Source organism: Sitophilus oryzae, unplaced genomic scaffold (genome assembly GCF_002938485.1).
Source record: "Sitophilus oryzae breed Bouriz unplaced genomic scaffold, Soryzae_2.0 scaffold_1203_pilon_pilon, whole genome shotgun sequence".
NCBI lineage: Eukaryota > Metazoa > Arthropoda > Insecta > Coleoptera > Curculionidae > Sitophilus > Sitophilus oryzae.
In genome coordinates, this window is record NW_022145842.1 from 357880 (window position 1) to 376549 (window position 18670).

Genomic DNA, 18670 nt, shown 5'->3' on the forward strand with positions numbered 1-18670 from the left:
ACCGTTTGTGCAAGGCTAAACATTGATTAACTATAACAAAATACTATATAGTTAATCACTGTTTAGCCTTTAAATAAAGTTTATACAAACGGTGCAAGTGGGCATAAATACATTAATTTTTGTAGCAGAAATTTTAAGTAGAATACCTTTTGACCAATAAAATAAACTTAGAGAAAATATATAAAAAATTATAAAGTTACTTTACTGTCATTATGATACTTGGAGAACTCAACTCAACTGAACAGCGTGACTGATTCATTCCCCCCGTACTCTCTTATCATTTACGTTTTTGATTATTCTACATATTGATATTTACAACAATAAGAATTAAAAAAAGTTCACCTTCAGATCTTAGTCTGACGTCAACTTGTTCTAGTTTAATTTTTATTGTGCAAATATGTAGAATAGAAATATATTTGATTTAATATATTGGGTGATTTAATACTTAAATTCTTGCTCTTGACAATAGTTTCTTCCTGCCGAGACCTCTTTTTCCTTCAATTTTACCCTTAACTATTAATTGTAAGACGTGGTATTTTTCATTTCTCAATATATAGTATGTTGTTTTTCCTACTTTTTGTTTTGTTACTTTTATTATATTGATCAATTCTCTTTCTCTGCCTATTCTGTTGTAAACTTCAGTATTTGTGATATGGGCTGTCCATGGAATTTTAAGTATTGTTCAATATATCTATGTTCCCCATCTCTTAAACTTTCATTGTCCGTGTTTTTGCACCGTATAATAGGATTGACCAAACATAACACCTGACGAGCGTAGTTCTCAACTCAAGGTCCAATCTGGGGTACTGCAAAACGTTCTTCATTTTAAAAAATGCATTTCTTGCTTGTTCTATTCTGACTTTTATTTCCACGTCATTGTTGAAGGTGTTTATTATCCAGGACCCCAAATATTTGAACTTGTGTTATAAGGCGAACTTGTGTTCTAAGGTATTTCCCTCTATTTTAATAGGAATTGGTATATTTGGGTTCTTTCCAAATACCATGACTTTGGTTGGAGAGGAATTGGTCTTCATCCCGTATTTCTTACAGGAGCCTTCAAGTCGCTCCACTAAACTCTGGAGTCCAGTATCAGAGTCGGCAATATGAACTGTGTCATCGGCAAATCTAATGTTGTTAATGACTTCACCGTTGACTTTAATACCGCAATCTGTTAAAGAGAAAGCTTTCCAAAAAATGGCCCCAGAATAAACATTATTATTATTAACATTATTTTTTTATTGAAAGTAACAAATTTTTCTTAATCAACAACAGAGTTTCTGCCAATGTTGAAGGAACAGGAATATTAGCGCACTTCAACTTTGACCTTATTAAAGGCTGAGTTAGAATTAACGGAATCATCAATATCTGTAGCGTTTGTGTTCGAATTTTTAATTTTGAACTTTGAAATGCGGTTGAACTAGTTATCGTTCTTTCCGAAGGTTTGTCAATTGGAATAGGATGGAACTCTTAATTTTGGCGCTGTTTTTCTGGGCACCTGTCGGCATTGTCTAGATAAACGAATTAAAGGCCCCGAAATTTCCAATCGCCTTCGAAAATACTATACACTATTGTCTCTTTTAACTCTGTTTATATTGTATTTGGTTCTATTTATATTCCACAATGTTTAGGGTTGTTTACAAACAGGATGTAAGTATTGAAGGACATTGGCACTCGATACTTAAAGTTATTTTCTGATTTGTTATGGCGGCAATCCTACATTTTAAAGCAAAATATGTTATAAACTGTTTGAATTTTTGTAACAATAAAAATTATACCACATTTTTTGACAACACATTGATGTTGAAGATCGTGTATTCTCTTTTAAATTTGCCTGTATATTTTTCGAAAACTTTTTGAAAACTGCCTGTTCATCGCAAATTTTCCCACGGTCTAATTTCTTAATCTCTGATATTACCATGGTTACGGCACTAAAAGAAATGCAACATTGCCACTTCCTAAATGACCTGTATTTCTAATTATTCATCTGAGAAATGTTTTTTTCAATTTATCTACTTCAGTATTCACATAATAAATAACTAGAATAAAACACACCCCTTTAACCGGTTTTAGGTTTAATTATAACTTAACTAACTAATAACGAACACAATAAGATGTTTGTTAATAACAGTTTTAATATTATACTGTTTGAAATTACAAGGCGTATACGATTAGCATGGATAGCCTTCGGCAAATTGGGACATATGAAAAACAATACGATCCCTATCAATCTGAAACGAAAAGTATATAACACCTGTATTTTGCCTGTGCAAACATACAGATTGGAAACAACCAATCTAACAAAATAATTTGCAAATAAATTCGTAATAACTGAAACAGCTATGGAACGATGTATGCTAGGGGTCTCTCTACGAGACAAAATTAATAACAAGTAATGAAAACGTCAAGAAGCAAACACGATTTACCGATATAATTCAGAAAGTAGCTAAAATGAAATGACAATGGGCTGGCCATGTTGCTAGACTAGATAAAGACAGATGGACGCATAGAATAACAGTGTGGAGGCCAAGACAAACTAAAAGAAGTGTGGGACGTCCATAGAAACGTTGGGTGGACCATTTGAGACACATTAGGGAAGTGGCAGGTAAACGGTGGTTAATTACAGCACAAAACAAGAAGACACTGAAAAGGATAGGAAAGACCTATATACAGGAGTGGATGAATCCGGGTTGAGGAAGAAGAAGAAGAAGAAGACTGTTTGACTATTTTTATTTATTGATCCTTTTCTGATATTACTTTTCTTAATCTGTTCGTTTCTGATATTATTATATGTTATCATCAAGAAAAAGAGAGCATCTTCTTCAAGCTTATGCACCAAGTCGTTTATCTTAAAAGTCCTTATAATCGTGTCTTGGCGCTTGATAACAGTCAGTGATACATCTGACAACCACGTTCTATAAGTTATATTAAGAAAAAGTTAAATGAAGTGAAGCGATTATTTATTATATTGCTTATGATGTGCAAATACCACAACACAGGGTAGTTAACAACACAGGAAACTAAAAAACTGTTTTTTCACTCTACTATAAAATTTTCAAAATGTTACGACACTTTGTGTGGAAGGCGACATTTAAAAATATTTATTTAAAATTTTCGTATATACATTCCGGTAATAATTTGATATCCAACTAGATTCTATTAGAAAAAATAATCCCAAATGTGTCATTAAAGAATTCCAATCAACCTGTTGCTAGTTCAATATCTTGTCAACAAAAATACCTATAAATTAAAAGTTGTTAACAACCTTTACATACTTGACCTGGCTCATATGAATTTAAGCCGGCACAGTTTCAGTACGTATAAGCACGATACTCGATGTTTCTAAAAAGTAAAAGGAAAAAAATGCATCTTCATCTTGGTACAAAGAAAAATGTTCAACTACCGTTACGGCGGCCTTTTCACTGGATAATTTCTTTTGAAATTCGAAACATTTTAATAAAAGCAAAACGTATTATTTTATAAAATGGCGCTCGTTAACTATTCTCGTGCGCTTGGCAAAATTCCATCTTCTAGCGAGGTAAAACACACACACAAACACTTTGAATGTTTCACACGAAAATAGCTCCATGTGGTATTTCTTTAAATAACTATTATGATTTTTCGAAGTATTTAAGTTCGCCAGCGTGTGTCGGTTTTATTTTTCTTTCTATTTCTTATTTGAGAGAAAGAGAGAGAGAGAGAGAGGTATCTATTGGTTTATACACCATTATTATATGATTATTAATGGTCATAATTGAATTAATAAGACATCTATTGATTTTATGCATATACTCGTACATATAACATAGATGATCATTGTCATTGTTCGTGGTATATCAGATTTAGAATAAAAATGCTGCCTATTTGATTTAATGAAATATATATTTGATTATTAGTGTTTTCCTTTTGTTTTTCAAATACATTCCTTCTATTTCTTTCTCTTTATATTTTGAAGTTCAATGCTTAATGATTTATTAATATGTCACTTTGTTTTTAATCGAATAGGATCAGTACTAACAATTTAAATGAAATAAATATCAAATTTATTAGTAAAATGACTTTATTTCAGAATTAATCTTTTGGTGATAAGTAGGTAAATACAATTGTATTGAATGTCTTCCAAAATAAAAAATAATAGATACAAGGGTATCCCAGTGAATTTTGTCTAGTGACGAATGGTTTTTGTAATGTCCTGGAATTGATCTACCTTTATCAGATTCCTTCAATCCATTCAGTCTTCGGTCCATCTTAAAACTAGAGTTAACCTGAAACAGACAATTTTTTTATACAGAGTATACAGGATTTGCAGGTTTTCTAAATCGTATAATTGCAAAAAAAAACAGTATTTTTTAGGTTCCTAATGCCACTATAGATGAGAAAACCGTGTTAGATTGAATTTAAAAAGTGGGGTTCTTCGGCTCGATATCATTTCCATCACTTTTAAAGAAAAACTTTGGTTCTGCCATATTGCTACTAAATTAATATTAACGTTTGATTATATTCTAAATAACTAACTAAAACAACACATTACCTGTAAACGATACAATTCTCCTTTTTGCCACTAACAACTGTCATACACAATAAATATCATTGTACCATTCAAAATAATGGAACGCGACAAAAATCATATAAAAATGTATGGCTGATCGGGCTTATCCCATCAATCCCGCCCAACTCCATCTTTCTATGTCCACCTCGAATGACTTTCTATTGGAGAGTATTAATCACGTGGCAAAAGCCTACCAGAAATTAAAAACTGTTAGCAGTTCTTATAGAAATAAAATACTCTCGTGCTTAAAATAAATTTTATATAAGGACGTCTTATTTGGAATAAATAGACAAGCAACACTTTTCAAAAATAATAAGGCAATGCCAGTTTATTTTGAACGTGGTTCTTTTAAAACATATAGGGTAATAAAATTACTTTAAAAGGACTAAATATTAGCTTTCCGATAAAATAGTATTCACTTTATTTCGAATGCTTTAATTTTTATTATGTATACAGGGTTGTTCACTACATACGACACAGAGTATTGTAGCTAAACGATTATATTTTTACAAATTTCGGTTCGATTACGGTTCGATGAAGGACTATTAGAGATACAATTTAAAAATAATTTTACAAGATACAGAGTGTCCCAAATAAGTAAAAAATATCAAAGTTGTATTTTTTAAACGGAACACCCTGTATATTATTACATTTTTAGTTTCTACGATTAAATTAAAGGTAAATATGATTAAGGTTTATTATACTTAAACCTTACCGTTTTTGAAATATTTTCAATTTTATGAAATTGCAGTAAAAATTTTAAGGCTTCATTTCTCCAAGGGTATCAAAGTTTTTAATACTAAATATTTACTAAAGTTTATTTATTGATCAGTTATTCTGTTACAATAATAAAAATAATACTACCTTATACAGAGTGTCTAAAAATTTATATTAAATAATTTCTAGCTTTAAACACCAATAACTTCTTTAATTTAAATGGAACGCCCTGTATATTTTAGGAGAATCAGATGCACAATTTAATTGTCTATCAAATTGTATTATACTATTTTTTACCTATCCCTTCAAGTTTTCGTAGAAAATGCATTTTCTTATTATTTAGACCTCATTTATCTCTCGTTTTTAAAGCAACAAATGTACAAAATTCACAGGCTAGTAATATTATCGATTTTAACAAAACGATAATATTACTAGCCCATTTGTATGCAAAAAGAAAACTATTTAAATCTTTATAAAAGTGTATACCATTAATTAAATATAACACCATTATTTCAGCCCATAAAATAATTAATTTCATACTTAATTGTGTTCGTTAATAAATTATTCTAAATAAATGTGGATTTGAGTCAGAAATCAATATAATAATAAGTTATCAAATTAAAGTCTCTGTTGTTATAAATAAGCATTTATTAAAAAATGAAATATCATTTTTAAGGTGTTACTTTTTATCACACTGTCTAATGTCCATACAAAATTCAGTTTTTTAGTATTTGGAGCAATTATTATTAATCTTCGCAAACAGTCAGTTAATGTAGTTTGAATAGTGGAATCATATTAATTGGTCCTCTTTAACAAATATTTAAACAGTTTTTTTATTATTTTTTAATGAAATAAACGAATTATATCGACAATATTAGTATCTGTACTCTTTAAAAAGTTGGTACATCTTTAAGAATAATCTAAAATGTCAATATTCCATGGGTATATTGATAAATAAGTTCTAAATTACAAGAAAATACATTTTCTACGGAAACTTAAAGAGATAGGTAAAAAATGGTATAATACAATTTGATAGACAATTAAATTGTGCATCTGATTCTCATAAAATATATAGGGCATTCCATTTAAATTAAAGAAGTTATTGCCGTTTTAAGCTAATAATTATTTAAAATAAATTTTTAGACACTCTGTATAAGGTACTATTATTTTTATTATTGCAATACAATAACTGATCAATAAATAAACTTCAGTAAATATTTAGTATTAAAAACTTTGATACCCTTGGAGAAATGAAGCCTTAAAATTTTTGCTGCAATTTCACAAAATTGAAAATATTTCAAAAACGGTAAGGTTTAACTGTAATAAACCTTAATCAAATTTACCTTTATTTTAATCGTAGAAACTAAAAATGTAATAATATACAGGGTGTTCCATTTAAAAAAATACAACTTTGATATTTTTTACTTATTTGGGACACTCTGTATCTTGTAAAATTATTTTTAAATTGTACCTCTAATAGCCCTTCATCGAACCCAAAACTTACAATTTGTAAAAATCTCATCGTTTAGCTACAATACTTCGTGTCGTATGTGGTGAACAACCCTGTATAAAGCAATATTATATATCAGCAATCGTTTATGAAACAAATAATTAGGTAAATCGAATTCCATAGAATGAGTTAATTATTTTAACGTGAATTATTATTTATTGACTTTACAATGCATTTTTTCTGAGTGTAGAGCGCGTCAAAGGCGAGGGTTTTTTAGCGCTCAATAATAAAGCTTTAGGTAATGTGAAGTTATTTAAAATTATTAGAAATTAAAGCTTTTTCGTTATGTTGATACTGTATAAGAATTCCATATCTTTATTAATCTCCGAAATGTTAAAACGCGCGAAAATATTCTCATAGGTAACAGCATTAAAGAATCTAGATGGGAAGTAACAGGTAAGCATTCAAAAAGAATGTGTGTCATTGACATTAAGATATTGCATAAGGTGCATTTCGGAGGGGGCTGATTTATGATATAATTTTTGGTAAGATATGAGTGTCCTGTGAGGGTTCTAACAACTTTACAGAAAGATCCGCGTTCAAAAGATTATATATTTTGATACAGATGAAGAAGTGACATATGTGATCTAGGTTTATTAGTTCCTTCGAGGATGTCCTATTTATTTTGAAGTATACCTAAAAACACACACCTTTTTGTGAAAATTTCTGAAATCGACAAAGGATGGAGTTCCTTCAATATTCTCTAAGAGCGTTGCCTCCTTACCCAGTTTGTCTGCTCGGTCGTTACCAGCAATAATAGCGTTAATATTGTAGTTTCTTTCAGTAAGTTTATATGCTAGATCTCGAATGCTGCTCGACTCTTATACGGAATCTTATATTAAAATTTACATGATTAAGCACTAAGACCAGTAAGTTTTTTTTGAAGAAATTAATCTGCTACAAGAGCATAGACATCATGTACCGTAAAGTCAGTCACATCTTCTGTATTATCCTGAATCTTTGTCAATATATAGTAACATTTGAGCCAATTACCATAATGCAAGTGGAACAAATAGTATTATATGAATATTTATGTTTACAATTATTCTTAATTTCATACGAATGTATTCATATGTCAATATTTTACAATTTAAACTAAATTCGCAATTAAACCTACACAGATACGGAACGTACTAAACTCGATTTAGGAAATTCGCAATTTGACCTCAATAATCTCGTAACTATATCTACAAATCACCTTTAATGTCGCCCATAACTTCATTGAACAAATATTACATTACATTTTGGTTCATTAGTTCTTTTGTTTATTTCCTTTAGTAGAGTACGACGTAACTTTACCTGATAGGATAAAGTTACTCACGTATCTCCAATTACGGTTTTGTTTTGATAACATTTTCTTCAGTATACAGCGTATTGTATAAAGTTTTAATCAAACCAACATTTTATTAAAATAAAGTAATATTTATTAATATAAATAATAGCAAAATAAAACAAAAATTCACCACAATACACCAAAACACTTTACTTTTACACCGGACGCGCGTTTCGCTCTAACGATGTTGTCGCATCATCCGTCGATTAAAACGATCACGATGATTAAAACTTTAATCATTTAAGTTTTAATCATCTGCTGATGATGCTAACATCGTTAGTGTTTTCGTGAATTAGTGTTTTATTTTACTGTTGTAACGCCAAAGGTTCCAACCCTCAACTGTAATAATATAAGTAATATAGAGAATATATCTAATATTCTAAATAAAAGAAAACCAATTCTAGTTCTACAATATAGAAAGATATAGAAAAAAACGTTGCATGTAATTTCATGCAATATGAACAAATTTTTAATTGCTAACTTCAAGACGAATTTTCTATTTCTTCTTTGTTTTAGATATTGTCATGTGTAAGTTTATATTAAAAATAAAAAAGACAAAATTCAAAAAAAATTATGGATATTATTATGTGCAAATTCATAAAATGACTTGGCACGAAAAACGGGCACCTTAAAATTTTGATTTATCTTAAAGTTTAATATATTTTGTTCTAGTAGGCCGATTTTGTTCTTTACTCCTACGTAGAGCAGAGGGATTCCTGCTCTCCAGTTGATCGGCTGTTGGCAATTGATTTGACATCTCGCCATGATCGGTTTACCGCTTCGATCTCCGTTTTAATTGTCCTCTGCCATGTATGTCATGGACGACCATGGAGTTCTTTTACTGCCTTGTGGATTCCAATTCTCAATAGTTCTGCTAGCGATGTTGTTACCGCTTTGCCTAAAAGTGTAACCAATCCACCTCCATTTTCCAAGTTTGATCTCGTTATACACCTGCCTCTGTTTTGTCAAGCTCCATATATCCTCATTTCTGATAGTATTTTATATTTCTATTATTTTATTGTATTTGATTTTCCGTATTCAATGTTTTACGCCACGACATTGTTAAGTTTTAAAGCTCATTAATATTGCAACGATGAATAGATTAAATATTAAAAAAACAGAGCCGGACTTGGAATTAGTTTAAATAAATAATAAATTGTGCTTAAAGGCCTGAAACAAAAAATATTAAGTGTGGCATATCATTGTACTCAGGAAAACGAATTCTTTCAAAACCTGAAATAAAAAATGCAGGTCCATATTCAAAAAATTTAAGTTGCCCTATGTATCCCAAAAATTATCAGCTAATTTGAAAATCTAAAAATACTATTAGATAGCCGTAATAAAGTGGCTATGAGAACGTGCAATTAGTTTTCCGATTTTCTAAAAAGTAACGACGCGACTGGGCGCCGAATATTAACTCTAAACTATGGTCTGGCTTCGTCATCAACTTCGACTTCGTCATCAAGAGACGACGAATGGCGAATTTATATACAGGGTCCGGCAATAGTGCGTCGGGCATCTGTAGCTCTTAGAATAAAAAACTTGAGCATTTGGCGTAGAATATTGAACATCCTGTATGATTTACGATTACCATATTTATAGCAAAGTAAGAACAGACTATCTAAAGTAAATACCTAATATAGTTTTGATTTCAGAACAGTTCTTGTATTTTTAATAATTTTTTTAAGAAGGGCTGAAAAATATATATTTTTTATTTATTTTTTAATATCTCTGAAACTATCGAAATATATTTATTCATATCTTAGGGTCATGTAAAGTGATCTGAAAGGAAGCCAAAAATTCAATAATATACAGGGTGTTCCATTTAAAGAAAATCATCCAGGTCCACTCACACTTTTTTCAGCCACACTACAGAAGTTAAAATATTTTCCTGAAATACATCCTGATGCATACTTTAGGTTTGCACTTAAACAAAATTCCCAAGTTTTTTATTCTAGGAGCTACAGATGCCCGACGCACTATTGCCGGACCCTGTATAAACCCATTCATAGTTAACTTAAAAAATATTAGAAACTAACTGTGTTTTTAGTGAAATAAATGGATTGGTAAGGACGTCTGCTTTTTTTCTGTCATAAATAATCTTACCTGAGAAAAAAATAGAGTTAGAGACGGTTCTAGTGTGCACTAAAATTAAATATTAAATAGTATTCAGACAAATTGGAAAGCAAAAAATATCTAAATTGCCAGCAATTTCCTTATTATGACGTGGAAAATTATTCGACGTATGAACGTGCTCTGAATTAAGATCCACCTTCGCGCGGCTTAAAATATCGGTTGAAAATTGGAAACTGTCGGGAATTTGAAAGAAAGTTTTGATAGAAAAACGTACGGCAAGCAAACGTAATTCTAATAATTCGGAAAATGCATCCACAATGAATTTGATTTTTGACCTAGAAGATATTGAATTTCGTTATATGAATTATTGACTTCACGTGCATTTATATTATATTTTTTATTGTCGGAGTTTATATACTCAGATGCAAAAAACGCAACGGAAAAAATTTCAGACAAGTTTAAAATGTTATATTTTTTTATTTTTAGCCCTAGTTTCTTGGATTTTTAGCAAGCTGCCTATAAATATATCAAATTTAATTCGTAAACTCAGTTTATTATAAACTTTAGTATTTGACTTATTATACATGGTTAATTGAAGAGTTGTTTTTTACCTTATCTTTAAAACACTCTGTGGAATAATTTCGTAAGCAAATTTTCCTAATTTTTTTTTTTTAGGTTAGAACCATTTCTCCTGAATATTTTGTTTTTTGGCTCATGTCAACACATGCCTTGGTCGAGGTAGCTTTGGTAATTATTGTTGTATACGATTTATATTGTTCTTATTCTCGAAGGTTGTGCAAAAGTCATTGATCTTGTTGAAGATAGCCGAAATTATAAATATTCGCTTGATCCTTGAATAAGAATGGGAAAACATAACACAATATATTTGCAGCCTCATTAACAGTATGAACCGATGTCTAAAGACAGATATAACAGCCAGGAGAGGCAACACAAAATATTATAGTATTTTTACAAGTTTTTTTTTTGAACACTTAGTTATTAATGTTATTTTTTAATACCCTTCGTTCTTTTAGTGTTACTAATATTCATCAAAAGGCTTTCAACACCGTTGAAATATGGTCAATATTAGCAGCTCTACAAAATACAAGAATAGACTCAAGACATACTCAAATCATTGAAAATGTTTACCAGGAAGCAACAATGCATATTAATAATAGATTAGATACAACAACTACGCCCAACAGAAGTATTGGAGAGAGGTGTGAAACAGATGAGCAACAGAGGTGTATCAGACTAAAACACCTCAGATTTGCAGACGATATAGTTCTAATAGGTAACAACATCACAGAACTAGATGAAATGTTAAGTGAATTACATCTATCAGCTGCAAAGATAGGAGTGAACATTCAAAAGGCTGGAGCCTTACTAAGTACTGAGTTCTGAAGATACCAATCTTATACAAAACAATAAGATCGAATGTGTAAGAGAATATATATATTTAGGCTGCCGTATTAGATTTGTAAAAGAAAAGCAACACGCAGAAATTACAAGGCGTATACGATTAGCATAGATAGCTTTCGGTAAACTGGGACATATTCTGTAAAACAATACTATAACTATCAATCTGAAGCGAAAAGTATATAACTACAACCTAACCTATATTTTGCCTGTACAAACATATGGACTGGAAACGACCAGTCTAACAAAAGCATTTGCAAATAAACTCTTTTACAACTCTAAGAGCTATGGAACGATATATACTGGGGGGTCTGTCTTCGAGACAAAATTTGCAATGAAAACATCAGGAAGCAAACTCTTGTTTGCCTTATACCTGTTATGCCTGTTACCGATATAATTCAGGAAGTGGCTAAAATGAAATGGGCTGGCCATGTTGCTAGACTGGATAAAGACCGATGGACGCATAGAATAACAGTGTGGAGGCCTAGACAAACCAAAAGAAGTATGGGACGTCCACAGAAACGTTGGGTGGAGGAAATTAAGGAAGTTGCAGGTAAACCGTGGTTAAATAGAGCATAAAACAGGGAGATATGGAAAGGGATAGGAGAGACCTATATCCAGGAGTGGATGAATCCGGGTTGAGGAAGAAGAAGAATATTTATTAAGACCAAGCATATGTCGTTACAGTCTTACGTTTTTTAAATTTTAATAAGTATAGCGTTCAAAATAGTGTCGGTATATGCGACGATAGTCACCAAAACCCACCTCATGATATTTATATATTAAAAAATTACATCATAAAGTAATCATATAGTTGAAAAAAATGCAAATTGTTGGTGGCAAGTTCATTTCGCCGTTAAAAATTAACCAAAACATTAGTCAAAAACAAAATGCTCAGAAGACATGGTTCTGAGAGAAAAATAATGTTCACTCTCAAAATTATTGCACAGTTTTAAGTTAGGGTAAAAACAACCCTTCAATTAACCCTGTATAATAAGCCAAATACTAAAATTTATAAAAAACTGAGATTACGAATTAAAGTTAATATAATTATATACAGTTTGCTAAAAAATCAAGAAAATAGGGCTAAAAATAAGAAAATACAACATTTTAAACTTGACCAAAATTTTCCGTTACTTTTTTTTGCATCTGAGTGGAGATTGCTCACCGAAAATGGTCAAATATGTGTGTCTTTCGCCAGCTTGCAGCTATCGTATTTATACAGGGTGAGTTTCCTAGGATGTTCTCTATGGGTATCTCGCAAACTACTGGAGATAGAGAGTCAGTTAAATGGGCAAAGAATTGCAGTTTTGTGGGGTCATAAATATGCGCCTTTCAGATTTTCGAAAAAGTTCATGGCTTACTAGATATTTCGAAAAAAAAAAAACAAATTTTGGCTATTTTAAAAATTGTCTCTAATTCCCTTATAGTCTATTTTAGACAAAAAGTTTTCAGATAAAAGTTGTAGATAATCACATCCCTAATAAGATTGTGCTCTCCGATTTTTTCTAAAGCCTGTCATTTTTGACATATGACACAAACATATGTTTTTTTAAATGGAAACCATACTTGGCCATGACTTCATAAAAAGCGCCATTTTTTAAGCTTTTCAGCGATATAAGCTATAATATGTTTCTTTCACAAAGTTACTGAGTTATAACCAATTCTTATCTTTTTGACTAATTTCACTTAGTTAGCCATGGAAACAAGTTCAATCGTCGTTGCTCTCAGAAATGTGAAATTGTCACATCCAATCTTGTAAATTAAAATAAATAAAAATTGTGCGAGTTTTTCAAATGAATAAAAGCGTGTAGAATTATTGGTTCAACTTTTCTTGCCCGTACAGTTTCGAGGATACGTTGACCGGTGAACGGTACTTACGTTTTTTAGAGAACGGTTTTTAAGACATGTTAGAAAAGTTACATTTAGATACTCAAGCATTAATAGAGTGGTTCCAACATGACTTTCATTATGACACACCAACCCCCCCACAATGTAAGAAATGTTAAAAATTATTTCATTATCATAATTATGTAGACTCAGGGATAGAAAGAGGTGGACCAATTGCATGGGTCTCCTCGGTCACCTGACCTATCCATTTGAGATTTTTTTATGCGGTATGGTTAACAACAAGGTTTACAAAAGAACTTATGAACTTATGAGAGGCATTCGAAGAGGCGGAACAGGAGAAGTTTATTTAAGTCGACCGGTCGTTCTGTGACAATAGCTAGAAATTCAGTTATAAAAAGATGCATTTATGTACTCAAAACAATTGCGGATTTTTTGATCATTTTCTAAAATAACTTAAAGTGTAGGTATTTATTATTTTTTTAGCTTTAGCTTGTGTAATGTAAATTGTAAAGAACCGTTTAATAATATATTTTGTTTTTTTATAAGTTATAAATCATAACAAAATTAGAACACCATTGGAAAACTTTCTCTAAAAACGTAAATAACTTTCACTGGTCAACGTATCTTGTATGGTGAAGAAAAGTTGAACCAATAATCCTACACGCTTTTCTTCATTAAAAAAAAATATTTACAATTTTTGTTTATCTTAATTTACAAAGATTGGATGTGACAATTTCACATTTCTGAGAGCAACGACGATTGAACTTGTTTCCATGGCTAACTAAGTGAAATTAGTCAAGAAAAGATAAGAATTGGCTATAACTTAGTAATTTTGTAAAAGAAACATATTTTAGCTTATATCGCTGAAAAGCTTAAAAAATGGCGCTTTTTGTGAAGTCATGGCCAACTATGGCTTCCATTTCAAAAAAACATATGTTTGTGTCATATGTCAAAAATGACAGGCTTTAGAAAAAATCGGAAAACACAATCTCATTAGGAATGTGATTATCTACAACTTTTATCTGAACACTTTTTGTCTTAAATAGATTATAATGGAATTAGGGACAATTTTTAAAATAGCCAAAATTTGCTTTTTTCGAAATATCTAATTTTCGATGTATATTTTCTTGGCTGTCGCTGGCAGTAGTTGGCATCTGTCATCAGTCGACTATAATTATATGGCAGACATAGGCAGTCTTCTTCGCAGTCATTAGCAGTCGCTTGGCAGACAAATATTTTTACACATTGTACATTTACATGTACATTTTTTTACTTATAAAAAGTATTGTGCAGAATTGCTGCTTCTAACCTCTTCATAAACTGTACTATAGTATATATGCTGCCATTACTCGCCGACGAGTATTCGACACGCATCAAAAAATGGTCACGCAAGGCGTTTTCTTTCATGAGCTTTTCTGTGACTGAAAAGCCCGATACGTGATGTTATTTGCCTACCGCACTCCGGACATTCAAAAATCTCATTGCTTTGTTGCCTCTTTACTTTTTGGTTGTCGCTGTTAACTGATTTTACAATCCTTCTCCATTCAGTTCTATTGTGAACTGCTTCTTCCTAATGATTCTGCATGTTAATCCCCTTTAAGTTTTCGTGGAAAATGTCCTTGTACCTTTTGAGTTGTCCACCCGGCCTCCTCTTACCGTCTAGCAGAGATTTTGGTATGCGGTTTTCTTGCATTCTGCATACGTGACCAGCCCATCTGAAGCGGGATTTTGTAACCATGACTCCAATACTCTCGCAGTTAGCTTTTTCAAGGACCGATACGTTTGAGACATGATGGAACCATCGGATTCTTAAGAGTTGTCTAAGGTGTCTCTATTGCAACTTGTTTAATGCGTTCATGTGTCGGCGGTACGGCACCCAGGTTTCGCTCCCAATAACATGGTGGGGATTATAATTGCTCGGTACACTGTAAGTTTTGTTTTTGTACTCAAGTCATGATTGTAGAAAACCCTGTCTTTTAATTTCCAGAATGCTCTTGAGGCGCTGCTAATCCTGTGCTGAATTTCGGAGTCGATATTGGCCTTTTCCGAAATCAAACTGCCGAGGTAATTAAATTCCGCTACATATTCCAATAGTTCTTCTCCGATTTTTATAGCTTTGTTATGGTCTTCTGGGGGAGTGCACATGATTTTGGTTTTGTCGATGTTTAGTTTAAGGCCCAAAGCCTCGTATGTCCAGGTATATGTGTTCAACGTTTCTTGTAATTGTTGTAACGTGTTTGTAACTAGAGCGCAGTCATCAGCGTATTGAAGTTCTGTGATGAATTTTTACGTGTTTTTGCCTTTTTTTGAGTCTTTTTATGTTGAACAGACCGCCGTCATATCTGTATCTAATGCCCAATCCTCTCTCCTGCAGTTTGCTGTCCACTATAATGGAGAGCGCTGCCATGAATATAATAGTGAATGAATAAGAGCGCTGCCATGAATAAACTGTAAACTCTATGCGACTATCTATGTCTAGCGTGTGTCTATGTCACATTAGATTTCGATGTACCGCCGATTTTGAATCCTCTTCTTGTGATATTCCCGTCAAACATCAAGTAGTCGATTATTTTTCGATGAAGTAGATAAAAGCAGTATCATAAAATGGAATATTAGTGCATAAGAATCGACTGGTTATGGAATACAGACTAATTTTTGGCTCTCTGTTGAATAAAAACTGGCGTCTGAATAATTTCCTGCATCCGCTTTCGATGGTTACATCGATTACTCTATCTGGATATCCATTCTGCCTGATATTCTTCTTGACATTGATCATTTATTGTTTAAGAACTATATATAGCTTATGATTATTAATGGTTCCCTTCTTTATGGGTAGTCATAAGTCCAAATTTCATTAGTCTTCACCATTATTTTTTTCCGTCTTTACCTTCTGCTCTGAAGTACAACTTTGTATTTTCACAATACACATCACAAAAACAGAATTTTCATAATGTGCGTTATTTCAAAAAAACTTCACTTATTTAGAAGTATTTACATATTATATCGTTATTTTGATTTATGTGGTATTATTGGCACCAAAACAAAAATTTTGAAGCATGACATGCATGACAATAAATCATTGAAGCATGACATCTTGCATGACAATAAATAAATCGTTCGAACCAATTATAAACACTTCTTTATTCAGTTTCCTCGTAATTCTAAATTTATACGCATTTTAAACGCATTTATTTCTTTTTCTATTTAAATATCGACTAGAATTCCTATTATTGCCAAAAATATTTCAATATACCTATAGCAAGGTAGCTGCTTAGTTTGTAAACTATGCATTCGTTTTGGTTAATGTCAGGATTTTATATTATTGTTTTAATATAATCAGTTATTTTAGTTTGTTTTAAAATATCCACATATTTATGATTTTGGATAAGTCTTACTTGGATAAGTACCATATGGTCGAAAAAGAAAGGGCGTCCAGTTGGCGTCCATATAATTTTACATATAAAATGAGGGCCATTTTTATTTCATAGTTATCTCTCAAAATAGCAAGGCTAGCTTATTTATAAACTAAGAGTATGTAGTAGGTATGTATAACTTTACTTGAAGGATAATAGTGAGGTTGTCTTTATTTTCTACAGTTTGCTTCCTTGTCCTACTATTATGATACTAACACGCCTCAAATTATTGAAGTATTATTATATTCACCAGCAAACTTCGAAGAAACCACGATTCTGGTTAGTTCTAAAACTAGCCAAGTATCCATTTCAGCCGTAACATATACAGGGTAATACAAATATTTTCAAGGCTGGTAGATCTCGATAAAAGAAACATATTTTCTCTTTACCGTTTTTCAAATAAGTCCAAAATAACCAAGTTATTTTACTTCAAAATTACCAGAAAAAAATCTTAAATTTTGAGAACCACTGTGTTTCTGGATTTTCTTTGTTGTTAATTTTTTTAATTTTTGCGTAAAAACACATATAATCGTGTTTCTGTAGTTCAAATATACTACCCCTAAAATATTTGTTTTACGCTCAATAGTCGAATTCGGGCAATGCCCGAGAAAAATACGCAAATCTAGTTTTGAGCAAGGAATATTTCCCAAATTCCCCCGAAAAATTAATTTTATTCGATTATTTTTTTTTTGCTTATACAGGGTGAGTTTCCTACGATATTCTCTATGGGTATCTCGGAAACTACTGGAGATAGAGAGTCGGTTAAATGGGGAAAGAATTGCAGTTTTGTGGGGTCAAAAATATGCGCCTTTCAGATTTTTGAAAAAGTTCATGGCTTACTAGATATTTCGAAAAAAACAACTTTCGGCTATTTTGAAAATTGTCCCTAATTCCATTATAATCTATTTTAGACAAAAAGTTTTCAGATAAAAGTTATAGATAATCACATCCTTAATGAGAGATTGTGTCCACTGTCTTTTTCTAAAGCCTGTCATTTTTGACATATGACACAAACATATGTTTTTTTAAATGGAAACCATAGTAGGTCATGACTTCATAAAAAGCGTCATTTTTTAAGCTCTTCAGCGATATAAGCTGTAATATATTTTCTTTGAAAAATTACTGAGTTATAGCCAATCTTTATCATTTATAAACAATTTCACTTAGTTAGCCATGGAAACAAGTTCAATCGCCGTTGCTCTCATAAATGTGAAGCTGTCACATCCAAACTTTGTAAATTAAAATAAACAAAAATTGTAAATATGTATTTTTCAAGTGAAGAAAAGCGTGTAGATACTCCCGCATCAATAGAGTGGTTCCAACATGACTTTCATTATGACCCCCCCTCCCCATAATAAAAGAAATGTTAAACATTATTTATATCATAATTATGTAAACTCATGAAAACTCAGGGATAGAAAGAGGTGGACCAATTGCTTGAGCTTCCTCGATCACCTGGCCTATCCATTTAAGATTTTTTTATGCGATATGTTTAACAAGAAGGTTTATAAAAAATTATATATAAATTATTGTCAATTTGTTTGAGAAAACCCTCTGAGCAGAGGTAAGACTTTCATTTTTAACGTAACGTTTCCTAATACTCCTTTTTTTGACAGGGTTTTATTTTATGGTACGCATTTGGTTTAATGGTAGCATTTTCTGGTGCCATTTTGTTTTTTGTACCTGACATTTGAGCCACGTTTTGTCCCTACAATTCACACCGGGAATAACGGAGGAATCTCCTGATTCCACAGCAGTTTAGGATCCTGTCTGTGTAGAGACGTTTTTATCACAATCCAGTTCCA

General features: G+C 31.6%; 1 protein-coding gene and 1 pseudogene across 1 annotated transcript in view; both read left to right on the top strand.

Annotated features, from left to right (window-relative positions):
* Window positions 1–11586, top strand: part of LOC115891940 — a 152132-nt pseudogene extending 140546 nt beyond the window's left edge.
* LOC115891929 (RING finger protein nhl-1) overlaps window positions 1–18670 on the top strand; it is a 223138-nt gene that overhangs the window by 151327 nt on the left and 53141 nt on the right. The gene's annotated exons all lie outside the window — the stretch shown is intronic.